The sequence below is a fragment of the Caretta caretta genome, chromosome 3, assembly GCF_965140235.1.
Source record: "Caretta caretta isolate rCarCar2 chromosome 3, rCarCar1.hap1, whole genome shotgun sequence".
In the NCBI taxonomy this organism is placed as follows: Eukaryota; Metazoa; Chordata; order Testudines; family Cheloniidae; genus Caretta; species Caretta caretta.
In genome coordinates, this window is record NC_134208.1 from 15,619,140 (window position 1) to 15,646,974 (window position 27,835).

The following is a 27,835-nucleotide window of genomic DNA, read 5'->3' on the forward strand; positions in this document are numbered from 1 at the left end:
GGGCTAGTTCCCAACTGGTGTAAATCATTGTAACTCATGTAGATTTTTACCAGCTGAAGATCTGGCCCTATATAGTCACATCCCAGTTACAGGAAAGCACAGGCCATTCAAAACAATCTGCTGTCTTATGCAAACTTCAGTTTGCCATCCCCCTCCTTGCCCTCTTAGAGGTTGATGGCTGATGCCCAGCACCGCCCCTGCTGCTGCCGTCCTGCGATGGGGTGCCTACTCCACACAAAGCCTGAGTGGGATATTAGTTGGCGGCTCCTTCATGGAGCTGTGAGCATGGATGTGTACCTGGCACAGTTCACCCCTGTCCCCGACGCCTGTCCCTTTTGTGGCGTGAGGGAGACCCTGGTGCACGCCTACTTTCACTGCGCCAGGTTGCAGTCCCTTTCCCGGCTCCTCCTGGACCTACGTTTTGTGTTTTTGGCTGCACTTCTCCCCCCACCTTCTCATATACTCACACCCCATCTCTGGCCCCACAAAGTCGCAGGACCTTCTCATCAGCCTCCTCCTGGCAATGGCCAAAGTGGCCATCTACACCACCAGGGAGAGGATGTTGGCTGAAGGATTTCTCTGTGACTGTGAGGCCTATTTTCATTCCACGCTCTGTTCATGTATCCGGGCAGAGTTCCTCTGGGCGGCGTCCATTCAGGGCTGAATTAACTCTCCTGTGGATCCAGAGCTAATAGATTTTGTGGGGCCCTCGGAGGTTTGGAGTGGTGGAGTGGGCTCACAGCTGGGGCAGGGGATTCGGTTGTGGGAGGTGGTGCAGCTCCAGCTGGGGGGTGGGCTCTGTGGTGGGGCCAGTGATGGGACGGGGGTTGGGATGCAGCAGGAGGTTCGGGGTGCGGGCTCTGGGTGGGAGTTTGGGTGCAAGAGGGGGCTTAGGCTGGGACAGGGGGTTGGGGTGCAGGTGGGGGTGTGGGGTCTGGGAAGAATTTTGGGTGCAGGAGGGGGCTCTGGGCTGGGATAGGGGGGCAGGAGGGGGTGAAGGGTGCAGGCTGCTTACTTTGGGCGGCTCCTGGTCGGCAGTACAGCAGGGCTAAGGAAGGATCCCTGCCTGCCCTGACTCCCCGCTGCTCTGCTCCCTGAGGTGGCCAGCATGTCCGGCCCCCAGGCAGAGGGGCCAGGCTGCTCTGTGCAGTGCAGGCTGCCTGTGCCCACAGGTGCTGCCCACCAAGCTCCCATTGGCCGTAGTACCAAGCCAATGGGAGCTGGTGCTGAGGGCAGCCCGCAGAGATTCCCTCAATGCCTCTCGCCTAAGGGCCACAGGGGCACATCAGTGAGCCAGCTCCAGCCCCAGGCAGGGGCACCGAGGTCCGGCCCGCGGCACGGAGACTTGCTGTGGGCCAGATGAAAAGAAGCAGCAGGCTGCATCCAGACGGCCACCCCCTTAGCCCAAGGCCCTGGGCTGTAGCCCCTAAAGCCCCTGCATTAATAAGGCCCTGTGTCCGCTGGCTCCCTTGACACCTTCATGGAGCAGTGGGCACTGTCCGGGGTTCTCTGCTTGGTGTCCCCTTCAGGTTTTTGACCCTTTGACCTTCACACCTATTCCTGTTTTTTTCTTTGTTGTCCCCCATATTTATTTGAGTCCCAGCTCAGTGGCTCCTCCTCATAGGTTGGGGGAGGGGCCTTCAGCCGTGGGCAGGATTGTGCCCACCCTCTTCCCCGGGACCCAATACGACAAAACCTGAATGGGTAAAAATGACCAATTAACCCAGTGACAGGTTGCACCTGGAAGAGTGTTAGGGTTCATAAACTGATTGATGATAAAGCCCAACTGGGCAGGGGGAAGCTGAGCTGGTATAAAACCAGGAAGTGACATACAAGAAGGGGCTGTAGGAAGGAAGCATGCAGTCACTCTGTAGAGAGGTGGAGGTAGAGAGTAAGTCCTGGGTTCTTACCTCGGACTATAGATTCTGGCAAGAGCCCAAGAAGAGTGAAATAGCTACAGGGAGCAGAAGAAGCTCCAGTAGCAACCCGGAGGGGAGCTAAAGCTAGAGAAGAAAGATAGGAAGCAGCCTCTGGAAACATCACTGGGGTCTAGGATTGCATAGATTGTGGTTCCTAGTCATAGCGTCCCAGGGCTGGAACCCAGAATAATGGGTGGGCCTGGGTTCCCCTACCAGTCACTGCACAAGTGGCACAGTCTGGGTGGTGGATCAGAAGACTACCTGAGGTAATTGGTCCAGAGAGATTTTGATACCCAAGAAGGGTAAAACTTTAGTGAGCTGACTGGAGGAGCAAGCCAGGATGGGGAGCACCCTGAGTTATGAAGATGGAGTAACCTGACTCCAGAGAGAGACCGAGAGACACAGACCATGGGGAAAGAAACCAAAGGATGGGGCATCAGAGTGGTCAAGAGCTAATCCCCAGATGTGGCCACAATGAGGTGCCACAGTGGTGAGTAGTAAACCTGTGACAAACCCCTGCCCAAGAACCTTGTAAAACTGGGTTGTCTGGCTGATGGGGCAGACTCTGACCTGGGGCTGCAGCGGCCACTGGACCCCAGTGACAGACTCAATGGGATGGGAATAAGCTGACACCCAGGCCCTGGCAGCTCCCAATCCAGGGGCCTTCAATTACTGGGCAGTGTGGACCCTCAGCCCTGTACTAAGCCACCTGGATTGGAGGTTGTGATTCCCTTTGCACAACTGGACAGAGTGGAGCTCCCTGAACCCATCCCCACACCTTGGCCCCAAAACTCTGCTGCCTCAGCCCATGTCTTCCTGTACCCCCTACCCAGCCCCCTGTATTCCACATCCCCATTCCATCCCAGCCCATGTGGCCCCACCCAGCCCCACATGCTCTGCACCCCATACCCGACCCAGCCCATAGCTCTGGTCAGCCCCCCATGCTCTGCCCAGCTCTCCGCACCCTCCACCTACCCCCTCTGCCAGGCCGCAACAGCCTTTGCAGCTCTCCTGATGAGTGCCTCACTATTGGGCTCGTAGCCCATGTGGTGGCAGGGCCTTTGGAGCCTGGACATGGTGGAGTTGAAGCAATGGTGGCAGCTGGTGCAGGGGCTGAGCACGGAGTGATAAGTGCAGGCTGGGCACAAACACGGTGATGGGCAGGTCTCTGCACTTGTGGCCAAAGGCCTAGCAATGCTCATGATGCCACTAGGAGCCGCCCAGAGCTGCTCAGCACCTGACATGCAGCCACAAACTTACCTGCATCAGGGGCAGAGAGCGCTTTCCTGGCAGCCTGGCTGGTGGCCACTTCCTGCACCTTGGAGCCCAAGCAAGTAGCCAACCCTGCCCCCGGACAGCTCTGCCAGCCGCATTCCCTGCTGCCACTGCCAAGCTGCTGCCCTTGGCAGCTACTGAGCCTGCCTATACCTAGAGTGGCCTCTGTATGAAAGGAAGCAACAGTGAACCCTTCCCCTCACCTAGTTAGTGTGTCTGAACCTCCAGTATTTCTGGAAAGGTCACCTACATGTCAAGTCCATAGGCCATTCAGCTTTCCCTATGTCTCCTTGTGCACAACTCTCCCCCTAACCTCCCCGATGCCTAGTGGTCACGTGGGGGTTGGTGGCTTGGCTTCCCATTAGAAACTTGGTCCTTCCATTTAATGCCCATGCCCCAAGGGTTTCCAGTCCTCTCCTTCTGCAAAGAGGTAGCAGGAGCTGGGCCTTTGAGTAGTCAAGCCCTATTCCAGCAGGCCTCTCTCCTTAGGTGAAGGCTCCTGGTTTTGCTCTGTCTTCTGGGATGGGCTAAGGGAGCCCAGGCCTGCCCTCTCCACAGAGCGCTGGCCCAGAGCCCAAGGGTGGGCGACTACACTTGACACCTTGCTATGCAAAGCCACTGCCTTCCCTGGGCCACTTCCTACTCTTATCTTTTAGCTGCACAGAGTAAGTCACTTCTCTGACCTGTCACTTAGCTCTTCTTTGTAGGCCCTTCATGGGTCTGCATAGTGAGGCTTCAGGCAAGAAGTTCCTGGGCAGTACTTTCCCTTTAGAGTTAAGGGCAGCCAGCTGCTTCCTTCAACTGCCTGCCTCCCTGAGTGCCTCTGCTCCCCTTTATAAAGCCCTACCTTCAGCTTGTGCTGGCATTGCAGGTGGGGCTGGGTAGGGCTGCCTGGGCCCAGAGCTGCTATCTTGTATGGGGTTTGTAAACATTATCACATTCCTCCAGCCTGTACTGAGCTCCTGGCAGTTCTAGACAGGGATCACAGTAGTAGTCACCCAAACTGTACTTTGACATTATCCATTTATGGTTATGCCTTCTGAGGTCAGAGTTCAGTTTCTGTCCAAACAACCTGTCAGTGACTCTTTGCTCTTTGCAGCATACACTGAGTAACTCCAATTCTTAAGAGCAAAAGCATATTTTGTTGGCAAATAATTTTTATTTTGCAATTGCCCCTCTAGTTTATCTGGAAATAAACACTTTCTGTCCAACTGTTCGATAAGCATCCCTGAGTGACCCCAAAGCATGAGGTATAAGGTATAAAAATGTTATCATATGAGAGAACAAGTCTCTCTCTACATAAATACCACCTTTCCCTGCCTATTTCCTTGCCTTCTACACATATCCAAGTCTTTCTCCTCTTGGTAAGACCCACATTTGTCTTACACCCTTTGTATCTCAGGAGATGAGCCACATATTAAACTTTAGGGATTATGACCACAATTTTTAAACTTAGATGTCTGTTAGGTCTCTAAATATTTAGGTACCTAAGTGAGTAGCCTGATTTTCAGAAGTGCCAAGAAGTCAGTTACAATTCCTATAGTTATCAATGGAAGCTGCAGGGGCTCATCGCCTTCAAAAGAGAATCAAGCTTAATTTTAAGGACATGTTGTATTTGTGCTTTGGTGAATCAGTCAGATAACAAAACTTAAGCTCCCACAGGCATAAATGTAAGACTTACAACACACTTTCAATTCCATTGTGTCTATGACTGTGGTGCTGAGAGAAGATATACTATATTACCAACTGCAGAGCATTTTATAAATGTTTTTATAGGGCAATACTTAATCAGCAAGCAGTGAGGGTTCCCAAAAGCCCTTACCAGATTCCTGGTACAGAAGCAATTATAAAGTCCATGAAACTATCCGACTGAGCCATTCATAATTAGGACTAGAACCATTCATAACATGCGCACACACACCCAATCTCTGCATGTGAATGGGGCAGGAGCAAATGGAATTTCACTCTGCACTAAAGCAGGGTGAATGTGACAAACAATATACTATGCATATTCATTAGAATGGTTACATTTTCTGTGACAGTGTGAACAGCATTTTTGTTTTGTTCATGTCCCCAAAATGTTTCAGCAAAACAAAACTGCTTCCAGGGATTTTCATAAGTGCAGTGAATTTTAAGCAAATATTCAAAGAAAATAAATTACATATTGATAATCGAGAGTTTTCAGAGTGGGCATCTGATTGTAAGAGTAATACTCTTTCAACCAGAGGACATAAACATGCCATGTGACCAGTTTGTCCAATTAAAACCAGATGAATATTGAATACTCCCTGTAACAGGGCAGAGTGCCCCTTTAAGGGCCATGGGGGGCCACCAGCCCCATTCTGGAGGAAGACCCAGCAGGCAGGGGCTGGGAATCAGTTTACCCAGCTGGACTGCCCCTAATGATTGGGTCTGATTCCCAGCTGGACAATATAAATGAGGGAGGCTGGGACTAGGAAATAGCTGAGTGCACACTCTCCTGTGGCTGCAGCAGAAAGCTGCAAGAGGGCAAGCAGGACCTTTAGGCCTCCCTGGGCTGGGGCGGTCCAGACCCTTAAGGGGATGTCTACACTGTATCATAAACCGTGGACTCAGTATTTTCAGTCCTGTGCTAGAGTGTCTACCCTGCATAGTAGACCTGGGTTTCCAGTTGCTGGATCTGTGTCTCACTGCTGTGCTAATGTATCTGTACTGCATTGCACAGACCTTCTGACTCGGGTCTGCAGCTTGAGCTGTGTCCACACTGCAAAATTAAAAGGGCTCGGACCTGAATCCCAGTGGGACTTGGGCTCTGCCCTACACCACTAGTGAGGTCCTACGACCTGGGTCGCAAATGGTTGCTGATCTGCGTCAGACTGATGTGTGTGGATGAAAAGGGGGCTTGGCTCAAATCTGAGTCACTGGGCTTAAGTGTGCAGAGATACTGTCAGAGGTCCCCACAGTCCTAGTCAAGAACTGGGCTTTCCCTTTTGTTTATTGGTCTACATTTTCTTTTGTTTTTGGTGTTTGGAGAATAAACGGAGTCCTGGAAAAAGGCTACAAATAGAAACTGGCATGGCTAATTGTTTGTCCTAGTCTGGTGATCAGGACCACCAGCCTACGCTCCCCCAGAAAGCTGCCCTTGAATTAACCAGGGATCCATCATTTGCAGAAAATGATTTGAATAATTTTCTAAACTGAATAAATTCAAGAGTTCTGTGTTCTATCTCTGGGCAAATATGGAAAATAAGGAGAGTGTGTGTGTGGGGGGGGGGAATCACGGAATAAATTGTTTGTTATGCACCCACCCAAAAAACCTTACAGTAGCCTAATTCTAGGAATGATGTTTCAGGAATGTAGCCCAGAAAAGGTTTAAAATTCTCTAAAATCGCCTAATCTTACTTATCAATTTTCTTTCTCCTGAGAGATTCAAAGCCCCCAGACGGCTTCTTCAAATCCTACTCCAGATAATAAGAGTTTCACTTTTCCAGGCAGGGAACATAAGCAATACCATGTGATTTATGGAAGTAATTACAACTGAAAAAAAAATAGCTGGAATTGGAGATACATACTACATTTTCCATAGTTGGTATCAATTTATTGATCATACTTATTGAAAACCAGTCATTACAGTATCTAAGTGCTGCAAGAAGCAATATACTCAGGGGCCCAATCCAAAGCCCATAGAAGCCAATCAGAGGCATTCCTTTCCATTCACTGGACACCAGTCTGTTCTGGTCATGATCAATCCATATAGGTTTAAAAACCAAAAACAACTCACCAAAAATGTGAGTAAATCAGTGTCAATTTCACAAGCAGAAAAATAGTGAAATTCAAAGAGGAAATGATTTGTTGTGGATTATTCTCCCAGTGCTAATATATGAATGAATGCATGTTATGGCTATATGTCATATATATATAATTGTTATGGCTGGTGTCCCCAAATAATGCTGTGACACATAGTTTTCAAAAAGAAAAGGATATTTCATATTTCATATTCTCTGTGTGTATATAAAGTCTGCTGCAGTTTCCACAGTATACATCTGATGAAGTGAGCTGTAGCTCACGAAAGCTCATGCTCAAATAAATTGGTTAGTCTCTAAGGTGCCACAAGTACTCCTTTTCTTTTTGCGAATACAGACTAACACGGCTGTTCCTCTGAAACCTGAAAATAGTTTTCAAAGTTTTTTGTTAGTGTGTGAGCAAAATTTTCAGTCTTGTGAAGACCTGTGTGTGCTGTTAGTTTTGTCATGCTGGCTCTGTGCAGAGGCTGCTGAATGAAGAGCAGGAGAGTTTGCTCTCTGCCTTGGCCTCTGACTGGAGCCAGATTGCTCCCTGATAACTGGGCATTGGTGTTGAGCTGGGATTCCTGAAAAAGGGATTACTCTGCAGGCTCTCTGTAACCAGGTCTATTCCAGGAGTGGTGTGGATCTGTAAATAAAACAAGTTACACTTAGAACATACCGAGACTCTGCATCACTCATTTTGTTCAGCAGAAAGGTATCTTATCAGACATGTGGTAGATATTACTGTCTAGTAGCTGTTTTCCAACTAGTTTCTAATATGGCAATGAACTTCAAACTTACTAAATAAGTGCAGAGCAGACAACTCCTACACGGCCTCAGAGAAGTGAAAGCAGCCCTAGCCTACACTCTTGCTATTGTGTGCTGGGCATGGGCGAAGCCATACTGGGAAGTCGAGGGCTCTATACAGTAAGATGAAAAATAAAACAGCCCAAAATAAATAAGAGGTGATTAGAGCTGTGGGTTTGTTGGTGCAATTCAAACCCACAGTCTGCAGATGGAAACGGTTTAGCTATTGGTATAAAACCTAAATACAGTTTGTCACGTTGGTTCCATGTTACTCACTACCCCACTCTTTGTTTTTTCAGATGTTCTTTGCCAGCAAGTGGGCCTTCAGATTCCTGATCATGGGCAAAGACTTCTGCCACCAAATTCATCCGGAGCCTGTACATTTGTTCTCTTAGTTTTGTTTCTTTCAAGACATATTCCTTTGTCCCTGACACATACCCACATCCCACCATCATGGCCTCTTTCGCCCATGTGCTATCAAGTCCTTATGGAGCCATGGACAGTGGATTTGCTAGAGACTTGCATAGTTATCACCTTCCTAATGCCATCAGCTCTGCAAAGCACCTGAGACCATCTATGCCCTGCATGATTCATGTTCTCTTTGGGACTGGTACAGTGAAGCAGCAACACTGATGTCACATGGAAATTTAAAATAAATGAATTTTCCAAACACTGTTCAGATTTTCTGCAAACACCATTCACAGTACCTAATGGACTTTTGGGACTTGCAGCCAACAAGTATCACTAAGACCAAGAGCTTAGTAGTCAAAACAGCAGTAGATGTTTACAACATGTTTATGACAACACCTAGAGTTAATTTAGATAGGATTTTAAAAAAAGCTTACTATTACTCTTATATACTACTAGTATCAGTAGATCTCAACGTGCTTTCTAAAGGAGGTCAGTATCATTATCCCCATTTTATAAATGGGGAAACGGAGGTACTTGCCCAAGGTTCCCAAGCAGCAAATGTAGGTGCAGAACTGAGGTTTCCTGAGTCCCAGTCCAGTGCTGTGTCTACTAAGCCATGCTGTCTCCCCATAAGGACTGTAGTACTGGATTTTCATTCTAATAAGGAAAATTCAGACCTGGCTGAGGCCTAAACCAACTAACAAGGTCCCTTAAAAGGCAGTGAAACAGTTAACCCAAGCTACAGAAGCGCTGCATAAAAACATTGTTTTATTTCTCCATATCAGCTGGCATCCTGCTGAACTGCTATAAACTATTCTGCAGTACAGCATCTGAGTAGTACAGTTAAGCTTGTCCCAGATAAGAAAGCTTTGTTGATTGTAGAGATGTCGTAGTTATCCCACAATAATATATCCTCAGACATAGGAATCCTTGCCTGCTTGTGCAAATTCTTGTGACTGCTAGCCACGCTGGGAAGAATTATTAGTGCTAGGAATGACATAGAATTAGTAATAGGCGTTCTCATCCCCTGATGTAACCTCTCGTGTACTGGACCAAACTAGACTTCAGAGGTAAGTCTAAACTTGTGAAACCTATATCTTTTTCCATCCCTCATGATGTAAATTATACCCATTTAGACTCAGTGTAAACCAGTGTAGCTGCATTGGCTTTAGTCATTTACACCAGCTGAGGATTTGGCTCAGACTCTTCCTCTTAGATTCAGTTAGACTCTCTAAGACTCTCACAGACTGAGTTATGTGTAATATACACCCTTTTGCGCATCTGAATTTGATTAACTGAATGTAAATTGGGATAGCTCACATGCCAACGTGTTGTAAGAGAGAACTGTTGCAATAAAAGCAACTTCAATCTTTCTTAAATTCAGTGGGCCAGAGGTGTTGTGTAAGCTAGTGTGTTGGTAAGTGGGTGTGAACGCTTGGGAGTCTGAGTCTGGCCTCATTTAAACCAGTTTGATACCATTGTGCCTTCTCATGCAGAGCTAGCCAAATAATGATATTTTTATGAAAAATTTCTAAATTTCAAGTTTTCATTTTGCGGGGTTTAAACTGTATCCATCTGTATTATCTTCAACAATTCATTGAGGATGGGTAAGGAGAAAGGCTAACATGACACCTATATTTAAAAAGGGGAATGAAGAGGTTCTGGGGAATTAGACCAGTCAGCCTAACTTTGATACGTGACAGATACTGGAACAAATGATTAAACAAAAAATTCATAAGCAGCTAGAGGATAATATGGTGGTAAAGTAATAGCCAAGATGGATTTTTCAAGAACAAATCATGCCAAACTAACCCAAGTTCCTTCTTTGACAGGATTACTGGCCTAGTGGATGGAGGGGAAGACATGATATATCTTGATTCTAATAAGGCTTTTAACACAGTCCCACAAGACCTTTTCATAAGCAACCTAGAAATGTGGTCTAGAGGAAATTACTAGAAGGTAGGTGCAAAACTGGTTGAAACACCATATTCAAAGTGTAAAAACAGCCACACTAGGTCAGACCAATGGTCCATCTAGCCCAGTAGCCTGTCTTCCAACAGTGGCTGGTACCAGATGCTTCAGAAGGAGTGAACAGAACAGCACAATGTATTGAGTGATCCAGCCCCCTAGCATCCAGCCCAGGCTACTGGCATTCAGAGGTTTAGGGACACCCAGAGCAGGGGGTTGCATCCCTGACCATCGTGGCTAATAGCCACTGATAGATAATTTCATGGAAGATAAGTCTAACTCCTTTCTGAACCCTGTTATAGTTTTGGCCTTCACAACATCACAGGGCCAGGTCAATCCCCACCTTATCATAGAATCATAGAATATCAGGGTTGGAAGGGACCCCAGAAGGTCATCTAGTCCAACCCCCTGCTCGAAGCAGGACCAATTCCCAGTTAAATCATCCCAGCCAGGGCTTTGTCAAGCCTGACCTTAAAAACCTCTAAGGAAGGAGATTCTACCACCTCCCTAGGTAACGCATTCCAGTGTTTCACCACCCTCTTAGTGAAAAAGTTTTTCCTAATATCCAATCTAAACCTCCCCCACTGCAACTTGAGACCATTACTCCTCGTTCTGTCATCTGCTACCATTGAGAACAGTCTAGAGCCATCCTCTTTGGAACCCCCTTTCAGGTAGTTGAAAGCAGCTATCAAATCCCCCCTCATTCTTCTCTTCTGCAGGCTAAACAATCCCAGCTCCCTCAGCCTCTCCTCATAACTCATGTGTTCCAGACCCCTAATCATTTTTGTTGCCCTTCGCTGGACTCTCTCCAATTTATCCACATCCTTCTTGTAGTGTGGGGCCCAAAACTGGACACAGTACTCCAGATGAGGCCTCACCAATGTCGAATAGAGGGGAACGATCACGTCCCTCGATCTGCTCGCTATGCCCCTACTTATACATCCCAAAATGCCATTGGCCTTCTTGGCAACAAGGGCACACTGCTGACTCATATCCAGCTTCTCGTCCACTGTCACCCCTAGGTCCTTTTCCGCAGAACTGCTGCCTAGCCATTCGGTCCCTAGTCTGTAGCTGTGCATTGGGTTCTTCCGTCCTCAGTGCAGGACCCTGCACTTATCCTTATTGAACCTCATCAGATTTCTTTTGGCCCAATCCTCCAATTTGTCTAGGTCCTTCTGTATCCTATCCCTCCCCTCCAGCGTATCTACCACTCCTCCCAGTTTAGTATCATCCGCAAATTTGCTGAGAGTGCAATCCACACCATCCTCCAGATCATTTATGAAGATATTGAACAAAACCGGCCCCAGGACCGACCCTTGGGGCACTCCACTTGATACTGACTGCCAACTAGACATGGAGCCATTGATCACTACCCGTTGAGCCCGACAATCTAGCCAGCTTTCTACCCACCTTATAGTGCATTCATCCAGGCCATACTTCCTTAACTTGCTGACAAGAATACTGTGGGAGACCGTGTCAAAAGCTTTGCTAAAGTCAAGAAACAATACATCCACTGCTTTCCCTTCATCCACAGAACCAGTAATCTCATCATAAAAGGCGATTAGATTAGTCAGGCATGACCTTCCCTTGGTGAATCCATGCTGGCTGTTCCTGATCACTTTCCTCTCATGCAAGTGCTTCAGGATTGATTCTTTGAGGACCTGCTCCATGATTTTTCCAGGGACTGAGGTGAGGCTGACTGGCCTGTAGTTCCCAGGATCCTCCTTCTTCCCTTTTTTAAAGATTGGCACTACATTAGCCTTTTTCCAGTCATCCGGGACTTCCCCGGTTCGCCACGAGTTTTCAAAGATAATGGCCAATGGCTCTGCAATCACAGCCGCCAATTCCTTCAGCACTCTCGGATGCAACTCGTCCGGCCCCATGGACTTGTGCACGTCCAGCTTTTCTAAATAGTCCCTAACCACCTCTATCTCCACAGAGGGCTGGCCATCTCTTCCCCATTTTGTGATGCCCAGCGCAGCAGTCTGGGAGCTGACCTTGTTAGTGAAAACAGAGGCAAAAAAAGCATTGAGTACATTAGCTTTTTCCACATCCTCTGTCACTAGGTTGCCTCCCCCATTCAGTAAGGGGCCCACACTTTCCTTGGCTTTCTTCTTGTTGCCAACATACCTGAAGAAACCCTTCTTGTTACTCTTAACATCTCTGGCTAGCTGCAGCTCCAGGTGCGATTTGGCCCTCCTGATATCATTCCTACATGCCCGAGCAATATTTTTATACTCTTCCCTGGTCATATGTCCAACCTTCCACTTCTTGTAAGCTTCTTTTTTATGTTTAAGATCCGCTAGGATTTCACCATTAAGCCAAGCTGGTCGCCTGCCATATTTACTATTCTTTCGACTCATTGGGATGGCCTTCACTCTGGCCGTGCCGCCTTCAGCCGCAGCAGGTCCGGGCCGCAGGCTGAGTCGGGGCCGGGGGAGGGGCGCCAGTGGGGGCTGGGCTAGGTGGGGGCTGGAGGAGGGATGCCCCTCTCCTGGCCACAGCAGGTCCCCGGGCGGGTTTCCTGAGTGCCTGCATGGTACTAAATAGGCTGCTGCGTGGCCGCACGGCCGCCCAGCTTACAGAAAATTCAAGACATGATCAATCGTCTTTGAAGGTAGGAAAAGAAGTAACCATCTTAAGTGGCCGCAAGGGTTAGATATGAGGAAAAGCTTTTAACTATAAAGGCAATTCATTACTGGAATAGATTACTAAGGGTAGGTCTACACTACCCGCTGGATCGGCGGGTAGCGATTTATATATCGGGGGTTGATTTATAGCGTCTAGTCTAGATGCGATAAATCGATCCCCAAGCACTCTCCCGTTGACTCCGGAACTCCAGCGCTGTGAGAGGTGCAAGCGGAGTCGACGGGGGAGCAGCAGCATTCGACTCACCGGCGTGACGCCGCCGCGGTAAGTCGATCTAGGTATGTCAACTTCAGCTACTTACATCGACTCCCCCCCACAGTGTAGACCAGGGCTAAGGTTTAGGCTGGACATTAGGAAAAACTTCCTAAATGTCAGGGTGGTTAAGCACCAGAATGAATTGCCCAGGGAAGTTGTGGAATCTCCATCATTGGAGATTTTTAAGAGCAGGTTAGACAAACACCTGTCAGGGATGGTCTAGATAATATTTAGTTCTGCCATGAGTGCAGGGAACTGGTCTAGATGACCTCTCGAGGTCCCTTCCAGCCCTATGATTCCTTGCTGCTATTCCCCGAGCCTTCTCCTACCTTCCTGGCTTCCCCCCTCTTTGGGTTTGCCAGCCTACCAACTCCCTCATCCAAGGGTGAAAGTAAGTCAAGCGACTTACTGGTATGCTGGGGCCAGCTCTGGCCCATGGAAGGGGCAGGGCTGAGTGGGTCAGAGCCAGCCCCAGCCCACCCTATAAGATAAGTGCCCCTCCCTCCTTCTCCTCAGGGTTGAAAAGGGACCCTGGCAGCTCGGGTCAGCACTGCTGACCGGGCCGTTAAAAGTCCGGTCACCGGTGCTGCGGGTCTAAGGAAGGCTAGCCCCTACCTGTTTTGGCACTGCGCTGCACCCCGGAAGTGGCCAGCATGCCCGGCTCCTAGGCAGGGGGGGCCCACAGGGCTCCATGTGCTGCTCCTGCCCCGAACATCAGCTCTGCACTTCCATTGGCCAGGAACTGCAACCAATGGGAGCTGGGGAGTAGTTCCTGCAGGTGAGAGCAGAGCACAGAGCCTTCTCACCCCCTAGCCTAGGAGCCGGACCTGCTGGCTGCTTTCGCAGCACAGTGCGGAGCCAGGATAGGCAGGGAGCGTGCCTTAGCCCTACTGTGCCGCTGACCGGAAGCTGCCCGAGGTAAGCCCGTGCCCCAACCCTCTGCCCCAGCCCAATGAAAGTGAGTGAAGGTGGGGGAAAGCGAGCCACCAAGGGAGGGGGGCTGTAGTGGCAGGGGGGGCTGTAGTGGCAGGGGTGGGGCCTTGGGGAAGGGGCGGTGCTAGGGTTGTTGGTTTTGTGCAATTAGAAAGTTGGCAATCCTAAAAGCAACTGTGGACTACCTTCTCGAGACCCAACACACTTCCCTCCTCCCAGACTGCCTTCCTGCTGTATCCTTTTATTGCCAGCTTCCTGGCGTATATAGGTCCCGCCTCTTCCTCCTCAGCTGGGTGCCATCAGCTGTTAGGTCCCAGCCCTCCCTGGCTTCTCCTTCAGGTGCAGCCAGGGCAGTTAGTAGGCCTACCTGGCCACCTTAACCCCTTCCTGTCCTGTATGGAGTGGACACCCCATCACAGTGGAAGTTAGACTGCATTACATTTACTTATTCACACCTGTGAATTTAGCTCACAGGCCATAACCCCTTCTTATTTACTCTAGTGTAAATCCATTAAAAAACTTTCTCTAAACCTCAGACCTGATTCTCCTCTCACTTTTAGTGGTTCTCATAACGGTCTAACTACTGCTGTCAATAGTGCTACTCCTGATTTACCGTGACATAAAGTGAGAGGAAAGCCTGCTCCCCATGAATCCAGGCCCACCAAAGGGAGGATGGAAAGGGGGCAATTTTCCAGGGCCCCAGGCCCTTTTAAATCACCTGGGCGGGCCGCAGGGCTCCTAGGTGCGCGTGAGGTGGTATCGGCGGCAGCAAAGGCAGCCGGGCAGGCATGTGGAAGCCCTGGCTGTGCTGGAAGGCCGCACCCAGCAGCATAGCCAGCAGGAGCGCATTGGGCACCAGCCAGCACAGGCGCAGCACTGCCCAAATGTCAGGTGGACCATGTCCACGGCTTGTGCGTGTGTGCACCAGCCACCACACGTGGTCCAGCTCCCTGCCCACGTGGCAATGCCACGCTGGGCCAGCAGCAGCATGGAGCCCAGCTCCAGCACGTCCTGCTGGATCGGCAGTGGCTCCCCGCCCTAGCGCCCCTTACTAGGGGGCCCATTGACTGTTCTGCCCTGGGGCCTGGAATTGCTGGCAACGGGCCCCCATGAATCTCAGTCCACCAAAGGCAGTGCTTTATGTTTTAAAGAAATGTGAGTGTTTCCAAAGGGGGTTTCAATATCTGGTTACAATCTGGTTAAAAAGAAATGACAATGTTATTGAAAGGCCATTGGCTATCTATGTTTGCCAATATTTGGTCAAAAAAGAAGTGTTCCCTAAGGGTAGGTTTGGTAGGTAGGATCAGGTTTTTATTAGTAAATGTCAGCGTGTACATACAAACCGATGAAAAAATATTTCCACCATCGATGGTATTAGAAATGTAGATAGGCAAAGTAAGAAAAATGCTTCTTGAGAACTTATCAGAGTTTGGTGTCAGGATATTGACTTTGTATATTTTGACATGTGATATTGACAACTTGTGATTTAATGGTTATAAAGCTTTAACCCTTTCAATCTCAGTGTCTACTGTCAATCAATAATAATTGTATGACCCCTCTCCCCAATTTCCTTCAGCTGTGAAAATTTAAAGCAAGAGGAAAAAAATGCATAAGCCCCACCATTTTGCTCAACTGTGAAAATTTAAATAAATAAAAATAGAAAAAAATGTTGACAAGTAAATATTGATATTAGCCACTAAAATTATTTTTACAAAAGTTCTGCCCAGCCTAAGAGTATGTCTACGCAGCAGCTGGGAGAGTGCTTCCCACTCCGGGTGCCAGCATGGAACTTCCCGGCACGAGTAGACAGTCTGCTTGAGCTTGCTCCCCAAAAGACAATCCTGCATAAGGTCCTAGAAATCTACTCAGGCGGCTAGCCTGAGCTTCGGCCTGTGGCACCGTGGCCACACTGCTACTTTTAAGCCCTACATCCTTCACAGGCGTGAGTTTCACCCCAGGAGCACTTGAGTATTATGAAAGTATATAGCTGCAAAAAGTATTCTAAGTCTGTAACGTTGTCTTTGAGCACAATATAAATGCTACTGTGGACCACAGAGGTTAATCCATTACAACAAGGCAATTAGATTTAGTGACTGTTTGGAAGATAAAAGCAGTGAGTTGTAATCAATCCTGAGAACCCAGACATGATAAATTTCTATAATTTCCTCTTACTTCATAGATCTTAGTGTGCCAAAGCAAGTTAAGGTGGAGTGATTACAGTCCCGTGTCAGAAATGCTAGAGGAATTTTATTTGTATTAAACAAGTTACTTGTGAAAAGGGTGTCTCGCTCTCTTTCTTTATTGAGATTATGTTCCAGATGGCTCTAAAATTAACCCTCAAATTTTTGGTAGATGCTTCTTGCTAAGCTTTCAATATCAGCTTTTGTGGAGAGGTGATGCAAAGAGATTTTCTTCTAGGTTACATAATTCCACTCTAATTTTAAGAGGGGCTGTTATCCCCAGCATTCTGCCTAAATTCCAATTTGGGTAATTATGTTTTGCCTATCTAAAAGTCCCTATGCAGTTTCTGTAAGAAACAAGTGTCTCACAGCATGGCTCTAAAATGTGGTGTAGCATTATCCACTGCCAGAGGCAGTTGCATTTCAGCAGTGGGCCAAATGACTTCTACAACTGAAAATGGCCAGTCTCCCTACCCTTCAACTGCTAAAGCCTAACCTAACTAAGTGATCAAGAACCCAAGGGCAAGGTGGAAAGAAATAGGTTAGGGCAGGGGTTCTCAAACTTTTTTTGCCGGGCCCTCCCTTTGAAAATATTTTAGGCTATCATGACCTTCCCCTTCCCCTGTCCCCTCTTGGCACTGGACATAGCTTTTGCGGCATCAGTGCAAATCCCTACAGAGCTAAGTAATCATTCCCTGCCACCCTTACTTCTGCGATGCTGCTGGCAGCGGCACTGCCTACAGAGCTGGGCGGCCAGGAGTGCTGGCTGGAGCATTGTTCATTGTCTTGTAAGTGACATGAAATCCACCGTTTGACAACTGGCCCACGTATCTATAGCGATATGAACAGCTTACTTTGGATCAATTGTTTCTTTTCTGTGCATGATTTATTATGGCTTTAGACTTTTTTTTTTTTTGATATAACAACATGTGAAGAGGAAGAACATGGTAGCACTTAAGTGCAGCCATGAATTTTATGAGCAGTTTGCTGGAAACCACATTAATGACTTCATCAGGGCTAAGCACGCTGATTGGCCCAGCACTATTTATTTTTTTTAAAGTGACTATAGTGTTCAGGAAAGGTGTCCAACTGGCAGCGCTGGAGAATGAAGTCCTCTCTTTATGTGCAGAACAGATACAGCATAAGGACTAACAGGACAAGCTTCACCGCTTTGCCTTGCAGATGAAGGCCCTGACACAGTTTTGGAAAGGACACCTCTCAACTGAAGGACTAGTTTGTTATTTATGCCCTCTGATGCTTATCCATATTTGAAAAGGGTTCCAGCTGATGCCAGGTGTGATGGTGTCTTTTGTGACACTGAAGCCCTGGGCCCAATTCTCCTCAAAATAACAGCAGAGAAAATCAAGAGATAACTCCACAGAAGTTAGTGGAGTTTCAACAGAGGCTTCCTGTTTACTAGGGACTAGATATCAAGATGTGGACTCCTACTTCCAATCAGTCAATAACACCAGTCTTCATAACCTACTTATTATATTTTCAAACAAGCACCTTCATGCTTTCTCCCATGCTGTCCTCATGCTTGGGAGGAGACCCCTGTAAACAGCTGCAGAGTTATGTCACTGTCCTCCTTTAAAGCTCTTTTTAAAACTCCCCTTTGCCGTGATGCCTACAAAAACTTGACAATAATTACACCGTTGGTGGGCTGAGACGATGCATATCAGGCTGACCACTGTTGCCTCATTGTTTCCTCGTGTTCCCCCTGTGGTTTCTCTGTATCCATCTTTGGTCTCATCATATATTTAGATTGTAAACTCCCGGTGGCAAGTGCTGTCTTTTTTGTTGAGTTTGTACAGCACCTAGTACCATAGGATCCTGGTCCAGTGCTGGGGCTCCTGGGCACTACCATAATATTAAATATAATAATAAATGATGTACCAAGCCACAAAATCCAGCTCCATTTCAAGATTATGAACCTCTGTAAACTGTTATCCTAGCTATGAAATTCAGATCTAGATTCTGATTCAGGACCATCTCCAAAGTTCAAAGTTGTTTGGATTGGAGCCATTCGCTATTAAAAACTGGACTGTGACCACGACTTATTTCACAGAGGCCACTGAAAAACAAACAAGTAAGTAACCCTCTCTGCCCCACCAAAAACAAATCCAACCTGCCACCCTCCCCTCCAAAAAACAAACCCCCAAACCATCAGTGGGCAATTATTTCCATATACTGCCAGCCAGGGTCTGATTTGAATGGGTGTCCAGAAGGCAAAAGGCTACATCCTGGGTATCCCATTCCCAATCCACTGAGCCACTTAATCTAACTTTTCATGTTTTTACTCTGAGGCCAGGAAAATTGAGAATTCAGAATATGCTTGCTTTCCATAGTGACTATTTCACACAATGCTATTTGAGTTAGAAAGGAAACCGTGTCCTCCTGTTTACTTGCCTGCACAATGCAAGAATAAGGGGACACTCAGAGAAACTGAAAGGGGAGAAATTTAAAACTGATGGAAGGAAATAACTTTTTACGCATTTCACAGTTAGCCTGCAGAACTCATTGCCCCTAGATATCATTGAAACTAAGGCCTCAGTAGTACTATAAAAAAGCTTAGACATCTATATGGATAACAAGAACACACAGAGTTACATTAGCTAAAACAAATACTTTATAAGGGATATATGCTTGAGGACTTAAATCAACTACTATCTGATCAGGGTTAGGAAGAAACTTCCACTATGGGCAGATGATTCCATTGAGAGGTTTGGCAGGATCAGGGCCTTAAGCTGTAAGCTCTTTCGGGCAAGGGCTATGTCTTTCATTTGTCTATGAAGTGTCATACACACTTATGGCTCTCTGCAAATAAATAAACCAACAAGTAAATGGCAATAAAGATTTTCTCTTTACTCATATTATTCTAAACTGATTTGGATCATATCTATTTCCAAATACCACTTGATCCTGCAAAAAACATATGTATGTAACTCTAAGCATGTGTGCAGTCCCAGTGGACTTAGAGTTACTCTAGCGTGTAAGTATGTGCAGGGTCAGAACTTTAAATAGAAAGAATATTTTAAAATATCCCCTTTAGGTTAAAAAAAAGAAATATGCATTTACTATCAGAATGCACAACTACTGGGCTTCTCACAAACACAGCTAATAATTGTGTATATGTGAGGAAACCTATGGGGTGAAATATTAAAAATGGAAACTCTGAATATTTAGCATCTGTCTGTTTTTATTTTAAATGTAAATTTCATTGGAGCCATTTCTTCATACCATGTTTTTAAACATTTCCATACTTTCCAAAGTATTTAAGATATGTTAATAGCCCCTTTGATGCAATGCAAGCAAAATCACCTTGTGCTTTTAAGTTATCAACATTTCTATTTTTCAAAAACATTCATAACTTCCATCCATTTAGCTCTTATTTTTGTTGAGTTGTACTTTTTTGTATCTTTTATTAACCGAAAAAGGCGGGCAAAGGTAGGTGATGAATTGTGCTGTGAAACATAGTTATATACAAAGAACCGTGCATGTAAAGTGTATTTTCATAACGTTCCCAGAACAGCAGAACTTCCACTTCAAAGGGATTAAGCTTTTGCATTTCTTTTTTCTACCTAAGGGAAGATTTCCAACACTTCAGTGTTTACTTTCCATATCATGCTTTTGCTGGAAATGTCCTCTTTCCATACATTACCTTTGAGTCATGGCTCAATGGGAGTGATGACTATAATCTCCTCTTGACATTAAGATGTTGCTGAGCGTCTAGAGGATATTTCGAGCAATGGAATTCATGTTCGGCCACATGTTTGGGCTGACAACCAGTTAAACCTTGCTAAAGCAATATTTTTCTATGCAGTTAGTTTTTATACCAAACAAGGTTTGTAGTAATTGGATGCCCCACTTGAGCAAAACTGTTTACAAGAAATAAATCACTCCTGGCGTTATGAAAACATAAGACCCATGACTCGCAAGCACAGCATCATTCAGGTCTTCATTTCTCATAAACCTAGCCCCAAACATGTGTATTCTCATGTGCTATGACTTATGCCTTGACTTGTGGTCACTGTATTTCTATAACCCATTATTATCATGCTTACCTAAAGATGTAGCTGTATTTAGCTGCAATGCATAGGCAGCCATGTCATTGCTTGAAAACTGAAACGCAGTGTAGGAACTGATACAAAAGAGACATTTTATTTGGTTACGGTAAAATCCTAATCCAAAAGCAAAACTCCCACTGATTCACTGGGACCAGTAGTCTGCCTTTAACTTGTCATTTTGCCCTATACTTCTGTTGCTTTTGGAACCCACTGGTAAGTGTGTATTTTAAGTCCCACTCTGAAGATCTGAGTTATTACAACCTCCAGCCAGGGGATTTTAGCTCAGGTCACAGCAGTTCCCGCTTTTAGCTCTGGAGGTCAACAGTTCAATACCCAGTGTGTCAACCAAAAGGGCAATTGTCACACTTTTCTTTATTAAGCACCAGCCTTTGTTTTGCAAGCCCCACTGAGGCAGTTGCTGAAAGGAAAGAGCAGAGAGCATACCATTATGAAAAAAAGAGGAGACGGAGGACTACATCTTCTTTGCTTCTCTTTCCAACACAGAAGGATGCTGAGTTGCAGCTACAGAACAAGCACTGTGCTGGGGCTGAACTCCAAATCAACCTCAAAGCCACTAGAGAGCATCTGTCCTAGCATCTAATAGTGCATTGATTTTTAGACATTAGACATGGGATAGATCCATTAGATCATCTAACCCACCCCCTCTGGCAGTGCAGAATTAGTCCTGATAGTATGTGCTCTGGTGACTCTAATACGGTCTGGAGTTAAATTTCCCAAGCGATGTGGTTTCCATCACTCCTACTGTAATTTTGACATTTGCAAGGGACCCAGACATTAGTTCCCCATCTCTTCTTCTTCGGCTGTCCCTCAGTGTGAGGCTGATGTCTACCAAGGGGGTTAATTGGTGAGTTTTTGAGTGGTTAAGGAGCCCAATTCTTGCCCTGCTGATTTTCCCACAGAAGTGACAGGTGTAATCTTGGAGGAGACATAGTTGTTGGCTGGAGTGTTGTGCCCTTTCTTTCCTCCTTTGTCACTTCTCTGTCTCATGAGCACGTCTTGTTCGCCTCAAAGTGAGCTTGGTGTATGGTGTGGCACCACTGTGTTCTGTTCTGTGCCAAGTCCTCCCCGTTTGTTGAGTTGATGCCTCCCTTTTGAAGATGTACTTTCAGCAGGTCTTTGAAATGCTTCCGCTGCCCTCTGTGAGACCTTCTTCCCTGACTTAACTGAGAGAAGGGTATTGCTGCAGGAGGCGAGTGTCAGGCATACATACAGAGTGGCCAGCACAGCGGAGTTGGGATTTCATGACCTGCGCTTCTATAGTTCCCCATCTATAACATAAGGATAACAATATTTCCTTTATCAAACCATTTGTCTGTCTTCTCTATTTAGATTGTAAGCTATTTGGGGTCGGGACTCTCTTGCTATGGGTCTGTACATTGCTAGCACAATGGGGCTTGGATTTTTGACTCCTGTCTCTCATTTCTTTGCTTTAACCACTACACCAGGTTATTTTGAGGTTTTATAAAGTTTCATACTAACGAACCTCAAAAGCTTCTTTTTCAAATGGGCCTTGTTAGGTAGTTTTGTCCCCAGAGGTAGGTTTTATTTAACCAAGTCATTTGTTTTTAAAATTTATTATTTGCATCGGTTCTTTTATTATTAAGTTATCTTTTGTCTTATAACAATCATTTTGATAAGCAATTTCAAATGTATTAACAGTCTTCAGCTCATGTTACCAGTCCAATGGGCATTCACTATAGTCATTAGAAAAAAGAAAAGGAGTACTTGTGGCACCTTAGAGACTAACCAATTTAGTTAGTCTCTAACGTGCCACAAGTACTCCTTTTCTTTTTGCGAATACAGACTAACACGACTGTTACAGACATGAAGGCGGAGAACACTTCAATCTCTCTGGTCACGCAATCACAGACATGAAGGTCGCTATCTTACAACAAAAAAACTTCAAATCCAGACTCCAGCGAGAAACTGCTGAATTGGAATTCATTTGCAAATTGGATACTGTTAATTTAGGCTTAAATAGAGACTGGGAATGGCTAAGTCATTATGCAAGGTAGCCTATTTCACCTTGTTTTTTCCTAACCCGCCCCCCCCCAGGCGTTCTGGTTAAACTTGGATTTAAACTTGGAGAGTGGTCAGTTTGGATGAGCTATTGCCAGCAGGAGAGTGAGTTTCTGTGTGTGTGTGTGTTTCCGGGGGGGGCGGGGGGGGCGGGGGTGGTGAGAAAGCCTGGATTTGTGCTGGAAATGGTCCACCTTGATTACCATGCACATTGTAGGGAGAGTGGTCACTTTGGATGAGCTATTACCAGCAGGAGAGTGAGTTTGTGTGTGTATGGGGGTGGGGGGGTGAGAAAACCTGGATTTGTGCTGGAAATGGCCCACCTTGATTATCATGCACATTGTAGGGAGAGTGGTCACTTTGGATAAGCTATTACCAGCAGGAGAGTGAGTTTGTGTGTGTGGTTTTTGGAGGGAGGTGAGGGGGTGAGAGAACCTGGATTTGTGCAGGAAATGGCCCACCTTGATTATCATACACATTGTGAAGAGAGTGGTCACTTTGGATGGGCTATTACCAGCAGGAGAGTGAGTTTGTGGGGGGGAGGAGAGGGTGAGAAAACCTGGATTTGTGCTGGAAATGGCCCAACTTGATGATCACTTTAGATAAGCTATTACCAGCAGGACAGTGGGGTGGGAGGAGGTATTGTTTCATGGTCTCTGTGTGTATATAATGTCTTCTGCAGTTTCCACGGTATGCATCCAATGAAGTGAGCTGTAGCTCACGAAAGCTCATGCTCAAATAAATTGGTTAGTCTCTAAGGTGCCACAAGTACTCCTTTTCTTTTTGCGAATACAGACTAACACGGCTGTTACTCTGAAACTCTGAAACCAGTCATTAGAAAGGTTTTTTCAAACTTTTAAGCATTTTAATTACAATAAACTAAAGAACAAGCACTGTCCAGTGAAAGTTACACATCAGCCATTATCTGAAACTTGCAATGTCATTATCAATTATTCTCTTAATTTCAAGCACCAGAGATATATTTCTTTAGCCCTTTCCCCTTCTGGAAGCCTCTTTTAAAAGACACCAATGTTTGGAGAAACTTCAGTCTCATCAGACATTGAGATATCATCAAACAAAAGACCTTTCTCCTCCTGTGTGATTCTCTCTTGGGCCCTTTATCAGGAAAGAACTCAAGCAAATACTTAAATCCTTCCTTATTCAGAAAAAGCAGTGGGATGTACTAATGTAATATTACTACTGTAATAATACCAATCTCTTATATCACACTCTTCATCTGTATAGCTCAAAGTGCTTTTCAAAGGAGGTCAGTATCATTAACCCTATTTTATGGTGGGGGGGGGCAAACTGAGGCATAGGAAGTCAAAGTGACTCGTGTAAGGTCACCCAGTAGGCAAGAGGCAAGGCCAGGAATACAATCCATATCTCCTGAGTCCAATCTATCAACTAGGCCACACTGCCTCTCTAAGTAACTGTGTGCTGAATCGAGAGATTTTCCTGAATTAGGACCTGGGTGCTAAAATTAATTCAGGATGATTCTTCTGAAATCACTAACCCCCTGGCATCTTCAATTAAAAATAAAATATTCAAATAACATTTTCCCCTCAAGGTCAATGCCTTCTCCACTATGTCCTCTGGAGACAAGCTGCCTCGGGATTGTACTACCCACAAACTAGAGTGTGTCAAACTTACATCCACCCTCTTCAGAAATTCTAACAGTCCTCCCGCTAGTTTAACCTTCACTGCCTTACAAAACTGTCTTGAAAACTAGGCATACATTGTACTCATCCATCCTTACCATGCTAATGATACATTACTTGCCTTCATAAAAAAAATACAGGCCCATGATAGAATTTTGCAAATATTCCCTCAAATGAAGTGTCCACTGCAATGCTGCCAGCCCTCATGATTATACCATGAGTTTCATAGTATTTGGTGCATTTTTTAGGTCTCAGCTTGTGAACAGGGTGATTCAATAAGGATCTCAACTTCCATTAAAAGGAAGTAAGGGCAGTTTCTAAACTTCCTGGATGTGAGGGCAAATGTGTGTGATTTTTTTAAACTCTCGTGATTTTTGAAAACTTGAGATTGGCAAAGTCTAATCCCCTCCTCCCTCACTGTCCTGTTCATGGTTACTTCGAGTCATATTTATTACCCTAAGCCAAACAGTTCAGTTTGCTGATTGCTTAACCTAGTGCTATGCTTCCCTTATCTTTAATACAGCTGCTTCCAGCCTGAGTCACAAAACCCAGTCACAAAAACTTGCATTGCAGATGAAGTCGCAGCTTTATCCCTGAATTTTCTTGTTTTCTGTGGCTTGAAGTCAGCCCCAGGCCATTATTTTACACTGTGTTCTGGTATTTTTTACTATTTTTATGAACAATGCTCCAAGTGGGCAGCGCTCCACCTGAGCCACCAAGCTGGGGGCTTTTGTCACAAAATGTGCAGATAAAAACCTTACTAATTCAATGGATTATTTATAGCTAAGACACACGAGAGCAGTTGACATTGGCTTGTGGAATTTAAATCTACCGGTTGGAAGCAAACAATTAGCGTAGGTTATGTATTTCCTAGCCATGTTGCTGGTTTCGATCACAGAATAACATATGCCCACCAAGGAAGAGTCAGACTGAGACGGTGATAACTTTTGAGTCATTTAGCCCAACGCCCTGCTTCAAGTGTGGACTCTCCATAAGTGACTGTAATATTCCCTTAAATGGGACACACACTAAATGAAATCAGAACTGCAATAGCAATATTGCTGTTTCAGAGCCCAATCACATACAAACATGGAGACTGAACTCACTACACACCCCAGATCTATGATCAAGAACTGTAGGATTCAAGATCTAATAGATAGCACACTGTGATGTCCCAGCTCATGCCAAGGCTCCAAGGCCTCACTGAACACTGACTGGAAACCAGTCTGGCTCACTGATTCATTAGTATCGTTAAAATTAGACATTAGATGTATAAAAATGTGTTTAGACTTTATAAAATGCTAGGATGCTGCATGCATTAATCTTACTTATAAAATCTGTACCCCATGTTATAAGGTTATATTAAGTGCTTGCATTGTAATGCTCAGTAGATGTGTAAGTCATCAAGCTTAATGTAGAAGTGCTAGCTTACTACAGAAGGTAATAGATCCTTCCCCCAAGGCAGCCCATTGAAACCAAATGAGCCATTGTGAATCATCAAAGAACAAAGACTTTGCTGATTGCTCCCCCACACCCATGAAGAGGAGAGGTGTAGGTGGACTCATCCCATCAGCTTGAACTCTGGGGGGGGAAAGGAATCAAAATCCCTGACAACAAGGAACTGTATCTCTATATTGCTTGAACTCTGAGGGGGCGAAGTTTCTTAAGCTGTTTGGACTGGGTTAACCCTAGAGGAAATGGCCCACCTGTTGATCACTTTAGATAAGCTATTACCAGCAGGACAGTGGGGTGGGAGGAGGTATTGTTTCATATTCTCTGTGTGTATATAAAGTCTGCTGCAGTTTCCACGGTACACATCTGATGAAGTGAGCTGTGGCTCACGAAAGCTCATGCTCAAATAAATTGGTTAGTCTCTAAGGTGCCACAAGTACTCCTTTTCTTTTTGCGAATACAGACTAACACGGCTGTTCCTCTGAAACAGCAGCTTCTATTACCCTTGTGGAACCTAAGCCTATACCTCACTTATGTGTGTATGTTTACCTGCTTTAAGCTTGTCAATAAGTCTCTTTTTTTCCTAGTTAATAAATCTTTAGTTAGTTTATTATAGGATTGGCTACAAGCATTGTCTTTGGTGAGCGAGCTAGGGTGCAATTGACCTGGGAGAAGTGACTGGTCCTTTGGGACAAGGAGTAACCTGAATACTGTTAAAAGAAAAGGAGGACTTGTGGCACCTTAGAGACTAACACATTTATTTGAGCATAAGCTTTCGTGAGCTACAGCTCACTTCATCGATTTTGGATGTAAGGGACCCTCTATCACAAAAGGAAGCCTGCCGGGATGGCAGGATAGATCGGAGTGCCCAAAGGGACTGTGTGTGACTCCATGTGAAGGCTGTTGTAGTGCTAGAAGAGCTTACACTTGATACGTGGTTGGTGAAATCTAAGTATAGAACTCACAACCAGTTTGGGGTTTGTGGCCGGCTTCATCACGCAGGGCAGCTTGACGTACGCTACCCTTGATCTCAGGGGACCTGGAATCTAGTCTGTTTCCACTGCTATCCTGTTGTATGTCCAGGGGAAGTCACTTTGTTTCTCCTCCCACCCTTTGTCTGCCTTGTTTGTTTAGGTTGTAATGTCGTCAGGACAGGGACTCCTCTGAACTCCATGTTTGTACAAATGGGGCCCATACCTTGGTTGGGGTCTCTAGCCCCTACCTTTATATTGAAAATAATGATAAAAAGATCCCGCTGCAAGATACAGAAGTGGGTATATGCAGATCTTCCAAAATCTATATATTTGTTCTAACGTGAACCAACTTGCTAAACTAGACAGACTGGTAGGCCATGCTTTGGTCTGTACAACAGAGAGAAAGATACGTTCCCAGGAAATATCTGTATTTTCTTTTATGTTTTCCCTCAATGTGACCTGAAGAGATTATCTCTCAGGTGAATGTAATTCATATTTCCAGTCTTCCAGCTAAGACTGCCAACAAAGGTGCCAATTACTGTGAACAGCTGCTGGTATTTTTGACAATATGGACACCTGTCCACTGGGCATTGCACAGAGACTCTCAAACTCATTTTCTATAGGCCACTCTAAACAACCTTTGAGAGGGTTACAACTTTCATTGCTACTGCCTTGGACTGCATATGAACTGGGAACCAGAGGAGCAGGGTTCTAGATCTCATTGTAACCAATCTGCAGACCCCCATACTGGCACTTGAGAAAGGAGCATGCTAAATAATTCGATTAGTGTTTTTAAAATACAGTGTCTATGACTTTAAACAAAATCTTCATGGTTACAAATGTAGTTATGTTGCAGGATAATTATCACATTGTCTTTACCTTTACAATGGTGTTTGTGACCAATTGAATAACAATCATCAGATGAAAAAAAAAAGGAGTACTTGTGGCACCTTAGAGACTAACAAATTTATTTGAGCATGAGCTTTCGTGAGCTACAGCTCACTTCATTGGATGCATTGCTGTAGCTCACGAAAGCTTATGCTCAAATAAATTTGTTAGTCTCTAAGGTGCCACAAGTACTCCTGTTCTTTTTGCGGATACAGACTAACACGGCTGCTACTCTGAAACCAATCATCAGATGAGTTAAGTATGGTCCCAGTCTTGTAAACCTTTACTACAGGCTGTAGTGCTTACTTCTAGGAATGGCCACATGCAATGTGGATTAATGGGATTCATAGATTTTAAGACCAGAAGGGACCATTCTGACCATCTAATCTGACCCCCTGTATAACACAGGCCATAGAATTTCACCCAGTAATTCCTGCATCAAACTCAATAACTTGTGGTTGAACAAGAACATCTCTTTTAGAAAGACACATAATCTCAATTTCAAGTGATAGAGAATCTATCATAGAAATCTAGGGCTGGAACAGACCTCAAGGCGTCATCGAGTCAGACCGTTGTGCTGAGACAGAACCAA